Source organism: Bombus vosnesenskii, unplaced genomic scaffold (genome assembly GCF_011952255.1).
Source record: "Bombus vosnesenskii isolate JDL3184/JDL3185 unplaced genomic scaffold, Bvos_JDL3184-5_v1.1 scf7180000013289, whole genome shotgun sequence".
Classification (NCBI taxonomy): Eukaryota; Metazoa; Arthropoda; class Insecta; order Hymenoptera; family Apidae; genus Bombus; species Bombus vosnesenskii.
This window is the reverse complement of record NW_022882942.1, coordinates 969,750-978,499: the sequence shown is the minus strand read 5'-3', so window position 1 is coordinate 978,499 and position 8,750 is coordinate 969,750. Positions and strand designations below refer to the sequence as shown.

The following is an 8,750-nucleotide window of genomic DNA, read 5'->3' as shown; positions in this document are numbered from 1 at the left end:
TATTATAAATAAAATTAAAGACTATAAAGATCGAAAAGGCAGATTAAGAACTTGTTCCTTGTCAAATAACTTTAGTGATTAAATTTGCGCTTCCATATCTGTACATAGGTTTACATTTCAGATATATAAAAATAGATAAATATAATTAAATATAAAAAGTAAATGGGATAAATAAAAATACTTTAAAGTAAAATTACTAGTGATTTTTAAGAAGCAATAAATACGAAATAATGTAAAAGATAAAATATAAATAAAACATGCATACATAAACGAAAGATTTGCATTATACATAACCAGGCAGTGAAATCAATTTCAAATTTCATGAATTAACAATTATCATTAAAATAGAGTTATTTGAATTATATGTCATATGACGTATTGTATTGTTACTATACAAGTCAGTTATTTGTTGAAAATCATGTAAGTGCACTGCTTAAAATAATTAGTGAATCGTTCACTATGTCACTTACTTGTTTCTTACATACCTTGCTTCCATGATTGTTTTTATGGCAGCATCGCACAAATAATGTATTGAAGTCCACAAGAGTTCTTCGTTTCTGTTAACCTTTTTCGTGTAATAAAACTGTTCGTAGTAACGATTATTTAATTGTTTTGGACGATGTATGTATGTCAAAATACTGTTTTTATAACATATAACTCGTTCGTAACACGAAATGTAATATAAACAACCGGGATCAAATATGTATCGAAAGTTCAAATGTTGGTAAATAAATCCTTTGGAAACGCGAAAACACATTTACTGTACCGCCCAAATATAACCGAATTGTAATAACAACTTCCACCAGGGTCGCTAGTGTCGTTGCTGCTAAACCATGGGGAGTTGACTTCAAGTCGTAAGTAACTATATTTTTATTGTTACTCATTTAAAATCACAAACAATATATTAACTACTATGTATATATTATAACAAGCGTTAACATATACATAAGAGACAACTCGTCACATGTTTAATACATTTTAATACACTTTAAACCAATCACTTAACTGACGACAAAAAACTTTTTGTATCGTGTAAAAAATCGATTATTTTCTTTTCGAGTGTGCACACGATCAGTAATATCTCGAATATCTAGCAATAATAACCGTCAATATTTAATGACGATATATGTTTAATGACATTGACGATATTATCAATCGTGTGTGATCGATATTAAAGAACTGAGGTTAAATATCGACAAGAATTTATATATTATGCAATCCACGTACCACTGGTGTTAAGTGGTGGGGATATCGATAATATTATCGATCCTGTACGTGCCTCTTTACCGTTCCTTTACGGTTTCTCTTTTCGATACTCGATAATAACGAGATTCGATTCGTTTGATCGAGTTATTCGTGGAAAAAGTTACTTAAGTAAATCGTGTCTGTTTCCTTGCAGGAACTTGCAACGTGAAGTTTTTGTACCGTATAAATTCCGTTTTTCGAATAAATGATGTCATAACCGCGAACATATCTCGAACACACGTGAATCCAGCGCAGATGTTGCGCGATCTACAGAGGGCAGGTGGGTTGTCACCGGTGTAAGAAACGTCTCCAGCTCAGGAACCAGCTCTGAGAACACACACAGCCAAGATCTCCCATCCCGATTTCTCATCACGTTCCGGTAAGTGGAAAGCATGAACAAGTTTTGAACACGAATGATAAGACAGTGGCGGCGAACTTTTACTGAATAATCTCGTCGTTTTCGCGGGTCCCTTCGACGACCAGAAACACAGTCGTTCTCGCGGCTGATAATATCTGTCGCACTTAGGAACGTAAGTACTCTGTATGCGAGTATACCTGTACTCCCGTCACGAGTTCCGTGGTTTGCCACTAGTGAATAGAAAATTCAAACTTGTCGAAACTGATCCTGAATATTTAATCGACAAGCTGATGATTTCTGTGCTGCGAACAAACTTCGTGCCATGTTCGTAGTAATTAATTCCTCGTTTGATACAGTAACGCATTTGCCACGTACTTCTTTATGAGATAGAATTGTGAAATTAATAGGGTTTTGCATAATAGAATTTATTCGTGGAAATGAAAGGAACATATATGTTACATTATGTCTTGATAGAAATTAATAACAGAGATATATTATTATATCGGTATGTTTTACTTTTAAATCAAATTTATTTAATTATACAACTGTTTTACATAACTTTATGCTATCTTTCTAACAATTAAGATTAATTCGTTTTATTTACTTCCCTCGCAATATTTTATTTTACTTTATATCGTTCAACAATAGCTTACACTTTCCTTTTGTAATCAAATATAGTTTAATATCGATGCAAAATGCAAGAATACAATAGTTGCTTTTTGCCTATCACCGATTAAAAGAAAAACAGCGTAAATAACACTTCCATTTGTTAGCTGAATAGAATGGTCGTGATAAAGGTGGGAATTTTTTCGTTTGTTACGTATAAAAGGCGCGTTATCGCTTTCGTAATATGAATACACGTGTTTCCCTGCTTCCGTCCGTACAGCCGGACATGTACAATGATAGAAATCGGCTGGCGAGGTTAACGCTTGCTCGAGGAGCAACATAAAAATTCTCGTGTCGCACTTAGCCACTCGTTCTTCGTCAACGTCGCGATTAACTGCAGTGACTGACTGGCTGACTGGCTGTCGTACCGGTACTTGGCTTGTACGCGAAGTGTAGGGTAATAATTCATTAACAAAGACCAACGATTAACGTGTTGGACACACAACATTAGTTTCCTCAGAAACGTGACTGTGCTGTACATTTCTTTGACAACTTAACGAGATAAGCAAAGGTGCAAAGATGCGTCGAGCTCATTTACGTTATGATTAATTACCGTATTTAATTACCACACTGTTTTCGCATTATCGTCCAGTAGTTTGTGACATACCTAGGTGATGCATTTTTTAGAAAACTTTTTCAGAGTATAAATTAATATCTTAATGTAATTATCAAATATACAGTCTTGGCGAAAGTAATTTTGCTACTTTTTGAAATTCATTCAACAACTGTATTAATAACTTCTTGAGAATTTATTTCCTACGCAGTATTCGCAGGTTATAATTTCGAAGAACGACTTTCTAAAATTTGACTGTAAACTTTCGGCATCAAATTCCAATTCCAAAGTTTTGCGTGAATTTTTAACGACTACTGTCGTTTTACCGATCATGAAAAGTTCATAAAACAAAAAGATTAGAGTACTGCCCATTTCGAAATTGATCGATTTTCAGGTCCGTGTCGATTCCGACTGTTTCATTTTTCTGTGTTCAAAGAAATTAATTAATGTTCTGTAAATGGTGTTCAATAGAGCATAAAAAGTATTCACAACGATACGCACGATTCAATTAAGTAAATACATGTTATTACATGAACTACTAACAGCTCCATTGGATTATACAAACACGTAGAACCATGAAACGCTTGATTCATTTTCATCGAGTGCTCATGGAATAAAAAATAATTTACGATCCGAATTTAAGGTCGATTAACGATTGTTGTTTCGAAGTTGCGGGACCGTGTCCACAGATCAGCGGGTCGATGCGCCGAGTCACACGACAACGAACGACATTTCGGTGATTTATTTTAACTTGTTTCCCTACAGAGCGCGGGCCGAGCGAAACGAGCGTTTAATTATTTCCCGTACCAGTGTCAATTTGTGCCAGTTAGAGTGACAATCGAGAATCGAAAGCTGGCGGCGGCTTCCTTGTTTAACCATCCTCAGCGTCGATATTAAGCGGAAAAAGCGTTTTCTATATCGGTGAGTTTTCAAATTCCCGCGTTGTAAATATCAGAGAAAAATTTCAATTGCTAGCATTTTTATGGAACGACGAAAAATCGACAAATGTAATATAGCTCGCCAAGTATAATAAGAGACGTGCGATGAATTTTTGACACGTCCACGAAAAGAACAATATTTGCAAGTACACCCTTTATCACGAATATCTACATGCAGGCGCATTATCACGAACACGTTGTTGAAAGATAAAACAATGTCGACCATGTCGGACCTTACTCTACAGCCCTATATGTTCGACGACAAGCGTGCATTATTGAAGAAACCTTCTAGTTGTGAGGCATGCATACACTCACGGCCGCACAGTTTCTATTTGTTGCAAATTTACCATGACGGCGACGCTGACACGCTTCGCCGCGTAAAACCGCCGGACGTTTACGAGCCGTAGAAGTGTTCACGATCACGTAACACAGGTTCCCGTTTGGATGTCTCATTAGCGAAGCACCCTTCGAAAAATAAGTGGCCCCTTGTGTCGCTATACGAGACCCGTAAATGTCATGTACAATCGAAAGACATATCCGTAAATTTCGGCTGCTCTTTGTTTTACCGATGAAGAGTGTTTCTCATAATGAGTCATAAAACTTGTTCGCGATTCGATGAGTATCTAATATTCAAAGAATTCCTTGTTAGTAAAGCTTCTGGTCGAGAAATGAAAAATCGTGCAAACGTGTATTTTAAAACTGGTACTGTGAATTTGTTCGAACGAATGGGACTTTTGAGAGGGATGGCGTTTATTTATACAAGTGTCTTAAACTTATGAAAATACAGTATGGTTTCGTATAACGCCATTGGAAGACTGTTACGGTGCTTAAAAAGACTATATCGATACATTCGTCGTTAATGTTAAATATCGTAAAACGTACGAAATAAAGACAAAGAAAATAGTTTTAAAATCTCGCTTGTAAAAAGGATTTATAATATAGTAGATAGATAAATTGAATGGAAGCAAATGTACTATTCGCATTTTGTTCGCAATACAAATCGCGTGACAAATGAAGCAAACGTGAAAGCGCGAATATATCGAATACTTAAATTCAATCAGGCAGCGGCGCATTTCGAGCAATCGAATCGGTGGTATCGAGCGACTATGGGAGGTCCCATTAACCGCGGCATTCGTTTAAAATCCTCTCAAGGAAAATACAAAATTACATTTTCCTCGGCTGGATTGAGAAACGATCTTGAACGGGCCGGTTTGGCGGGAGAAAATCTGGTTTGGGGAATACGCAGTAGAGTTGCACAAACCAGCGAAACATCCACGTAGCCATTACTTGGTGGCAATCGTAACTCACCGGCGGCCCAGAAAGCCAGCTGTTATACGTATACACTATACACGCTGCGCCCCGACTGCATCAGCGCTTGAAATTGGAAACCATATCGCGGGATATACAGATTATTATGCCATTAGGGTATAATGGGAGGAGCATTCGAGTCCACCGGGGAAACGAGCAAGTAGATTTCGTAGCGTTGAGTCCTGGAGTGTGCGGCAATTAAAGCAGTCGCCGCTTGGGGACGATGACGTGAGGAAGGAAATTATTTTCCCAAAGAGTGGAACTGCCGACTGGAATACGCAGGCACAAAAAGCCGAAGTAATTAATGGAGCAAGATAGATTGAAGGAGTACGCTTGAATGATGCATCACAGAAAAGCAGCCGGAATATTAATGCATCATGATCATTAGTCTAATGCAGTCCTGATATGGCGTGCCAAGATGGAAAGCTGGAACGTCTATCCGTCGGAGGAAGCGAGTTTAGACTTCTGTTGAATTAGGGAGGAAACGAAAGAGGAAGCCGTGGGACCGTTCTTCGAAGACTACACGGGACGAATGTGATCGTTCCAATTTCTTCGAGGATGTCTTGTTCTTCAACGATCCATAGACATTATCGCGTTAGGTTTGTTTTAATTAGAAAGCTTTAATGAACGGAGAAAATTGTATCGAAATAAGCGCAGTCATGACCGCAAGTAATTCTGAAGCCATTACGAAACTGAGTCGTTGCCGAATGGCCCGATAAATTTTGCCCACAGTTGGCACTTCATATCGAGCCTAATGAACTTTTAATTAAACTTTAATTAACCATCGTAACGCGTACCAATTTAAATTTCGCGTGAACATCACGGAAGCAACACCATGAGTGCGAACGCGTACTCCGCTGCCCGTTATATTCGAATGCAATACTCTCAGCTGCTCTTAAAAACAATATCGCAGTTGGCTGCAGTTGGCGTCCTTAGAATAAAAAACGCGTGCAAGTCGTCGTCGTGCACTCAGCGTGAGGCTTCCTCTCGCTAAAGGTTGGAGCAGCCATTATTCACCGTGGCTGGTCCGAGAGAAGGACCGTGGAATAAAGGAAGCCGGTGGATGGACGAAAGGTAGACCAGAGACGTACTGTTTATTTAAACGAAAAAAGACAATCAAGAGCGCGCCACGGGACTTTCTCACGCGGCCCACCTTTCGTATTTGGCTCCATTTGAAGTGCGAATAGCCACCGCGTAAAAAATAGTATAAATAAGTGTTAAGTTGCAGGACGATGAATGTACCTGGCGAAGAGTTTGTGAGACGTGTGTTGAAAGAATACGTTATCGCGCTTGTAAAGTTCACGTAAAGATTAACTTCGAGCTTTCTTCTTAAACATGGAAACGTGCAAGTGAATATTTTACATGGTTTCGCACTTTACATCGTTTACGAAATTCCAAGGTAATGTGTGCATTTCGGAAAATATTTCAGACGGTTTTTTTTAGCACGGATCTCTTAAATACAAGTAATTTTCTTCTAAATAAAAATTATACGATGAACATTTTTAAACTGAAACAGTAGGCTTTGTTACAATAAATATTTTACGTCGTTTTATACTTTACATTATTTGGAAATTTCTAGAGTAAATGATGTCTGTTGGAAAATATTTTGGGCGATTTTTAAGCATTAACATTTTTTTAAGATGTACACCCTCTTTTGAAAACCTTAGAACAGTTACTGCCTATATTTCCTTCAAAAGTGGGCAATGAATGATTGAAAGATCACTCAGCTTGATGCTTTATACGGCGAAAAATATATTAAATGCAATTACAAATTTACGATCTACACGAAATACTGAAAGTTTATCAAGAATAGGCGTTTTAAGACTTTTAGGAGTAGGAATGTACTTATATTTAAATACGTACAACAACCACGTTCGTATTACGCATCGAATAATTGGCAATTGGAATTTTTTTCACAGTTTCTGAGAAAATACGAGATCTAATACATTTATTTTCTAAATCTTCCATTGTTTTAAGTACGTACCAAAATTTAATACCCTTGTGTTGTTCTCTGACAGTGAAAAACATGTTTGCATTTATCTTAATCGGCGATACAAATCTGAAAAAGATAGTAGAAGCGACGTCGCGCCGTATCGCATGTAACATGGAGCTTATTAAAGAGACAGGAACACTTTTTTTCATTGTCTGGTTGTTGTGACAGCTGCAACCACTTGGACGCGTCGTAGCAGTCGTCATTGATCGTCGTGTTGTAACAGTTACGTTTATAGCCAGTTTCCGGCTTACGCCATTTAATTTAATCCCTCTTTTCCTTTATTCTGTGGTTACAGTTAAATCTTCTAATCAAATGTTAATCTTCGCTGTAGCTGATTATTCAAATGATACGTTTACTCATTTTTTACGTATACCGTTACATATGGACACCGTTACAAGTCGTGACTGTAGGTTTTGAGAATAAGATATTCAGTTCCTACAATTATTGTTACATTGTCATTATATATGTGAATCCTTAAAAGTAAGATATTGATGACGTTAATGTCATGTTTCGAAGATCAAATCAATTATTTTCGATTTCTATGGTATTATATGAATATTTTATTTTCAATTGAATTCGTTATGAAGAAATAAATTTCTGTAACGTTCAATTATCTCGGTTATGTTGCCTCGTTTCATTAAGAGAAGGAATAATGATACAAATAATTTCCTACGTAAATACAGGTAATACATACATATAGATATGTATAATGTACGATCATAGCTTTCCATATCACCATATTTTACACCATCACTTTAATTATATGATATTCAAAACGTAAATGAAATATTTTCAGCTTCCTTAAGACCATATTGGTATTTGGCTTCTAACATTTTCTAAAATTATCATGCGTAGAATTTTCTTTATGTCTAGTAAATTACAGTTTATAATATAGTTATGTCCTTCTTAGGATACAAAGATTCCAATTTCGAAACACTTTATAGACACGTGTTATCGTTACCAACATAATTATAGGCTCTTAAATTTACACGCTTTACGCTACTACCGCAATTACGTGTTACACAACAGCGTGACCACATTCTACGAGCACAGTAATAAAATTCCGTTCCCATTCACCAGAAGGATGTAACAGGCTAAAGAGACCTCGGCATTTAATCACGTTAACGCAACTACGTACGTACCATAAATACAGGATATATGTAAATATTGAATTACTGATCGTTCGATTAAAGCGGCATGTATTGTCACGCTGTTGTGACAAGCTTGCGACAAACTGCAATTTTTAGGCTCGTGCTCATCAAAATGTTGTTAGATGCATAATTGTTTCCAAATTATCTATGTGAAAGTTAGTAAAATGTCCGGTCGGTTTTACTTTAAACGTCAAAATCGATGATAACGTTCATAACGATGTTTCGTTCATAACATTAACTTAGTACATAGTAGATAGTAGTGCGTAGTATTAATCAGGTATTACGGAAATACACGATTCGATTTAGAATAAAACATTAAGTGACTATGGAATGTTTAGAATTACATTATGGCGGCAAGAATTATTTTATTTTTACGTCAATTATCGCATTGTTTCGTTCGAATATAAAATGTTGAAACACCTTTCTTTTATAACACGTTTATATTCATTTCGCTATAAGTTTCTCGTGCCGGTTACAAAATGAATCCAATATGAAGCTTGAGGGCGCAATTTTAATCAACTTTACCCTCTCTGTAAAG

General features: G+C 36.5%; 1 protein-coding gene across 1 annotated transcript in view; it reads left to right on the top strand.

Moving 5' to 3' along the window:
* The first annotated feature begins 830 nt into the window (after window positions 1-830).
* The window catches only part of LOC117232516 (hemicentin-2-like), a 208,386-nt gene continuing 200,466 nt past the window's right edge, over window positions 831-8,750 (top strand). The window contains exons 1-2 of the mRNA XM_033491912.1: window positions 831-854; window positions 1,400-1,624. The gene's annotated coding sequence lies outside the window, so the exon portion shown is untranslated. The remainder of the gene's footprint in view (window positions 855-1,399; window positions 1,625-8,750) is intronic.